The sequence below is a fragment of the Mesoplodon densirostris genome, chromosome 5, assembly GCF_025265405.1.
Source record: "Mesoplodon densirostris isolate mMesDen1 chromosome 5, mMesDen1 primary haplotype, whole genome shotgun sequence".
Classification (NCBI taxonomy): Eukaryota; Metazoa; Chordata; class Mammalia; order Artiodactyla; family Ziphiidae; genus Mesoplodon; species Mesoplodon densirostris.
The window spans coordinates 130,038,879-130,039,918 of NC_082665.1; the positions used below are offsets into that span (position 1 = coordinate 130,038,879).

At 46.2% G+C, this 1,040-nt stretch overlaps 1 non-coding gene across 1 annotated transcript; it reads left to right on the top strand.

The window, feature by feature from the left end:
- Positions 1-239: 239 nt before the first annotated feature.
- Positions 240-312, top strand: TRNAK-CUU (transfer RNA lysine (anticodon CUU)). The gene has a single exon. It is a non-coding gene; the product is annotated as a tRNA-Lys (tRNA).
- The last annotated feature ends 728 nt before the right edge of the window (positions 313-1,040 follow it).

A 1,040-nucleotide genomic window follows, 5' to 3' on the forward strand; every position in this document is an offset into this window, starting at 1 on the left:
ATATATATATATATATATATATATATGTATATATATGTAGAGCTGATTCACTTTGTTATACAGCAGCAACTAACACAACACTGTAAAGCAATTATACTCCAATAAAGATGTTAAGAAAAAAAGAAAAAAAGAATGTATGTACGTGTATAACTGTCACTTTGCTGTACAGCAGAAATTAACACAGCATTGTAAATCAACTCTACTTCAATAAAATAAATTATTTTTAAAAATTTGTTAATTCCCTGGTGGTCCAGTGGTTAGGACTCTGCACTCTTGCTGCCGAGGGCCTGGGTTTGATCCCTGGTCGGGGAGCTAGGATCCCGCAAGTCGCACAGCACAGCTGAAAAAAAAAGGCGGGGCTGGGCGGTAGTGGGGGGAGTCTCTGAGGACTGAATGATACTCTCTGAGTATGGGCATCATTGTTATTATGCTTCCCCACGTATAATCTGATCCCTGGAAGACACCGAATAATAAAGGAGACATCACTAAAAGACATTCCTTGTGTGTGTGGACTGGTTGTTTAGACCCCAAACTACTCCACTACCGGCACGCAGTGACACCCATAGGCATTGCTTAACCCCACTCAGACCAATGACTCTAATGGATTGGTCTTGGAAGATCCATTTGGCTGTGCGTAGTAAAATAGAAGCAGACCAGCTCACCCCAAAGGACATGTCACACAGCCCTCGCCCCCTCCCCCAGCAGCTCGGGCAGGTGCTAATCTTGCTCACTGTGCCCCGGCTTTCCCAGGTCTAGGGGGGTGGCACCAGGCAGAAGGACCTAAAAAGAAGTTTGGTTTCTGTCAGATAACAGAGTCTTCAAGATATTTGTAGGGTTCAGCGCTGGCACTAGAATTGGCTATGGGCAAAGGCAAATTTTGGCATGTTAAATGCCCATCTATAAGATGAGTACAAATCCTTGCGCTCCGCCCCCTGCCCCCAGGGGCTACCAGGGCAAAAGCAGGACAAGTAGGGGCATCAGCGCAGTGTCCCATCCTCCCCTAGGGACACCCCTGTTTCATGGTCCTCCCTTTGCCAAGG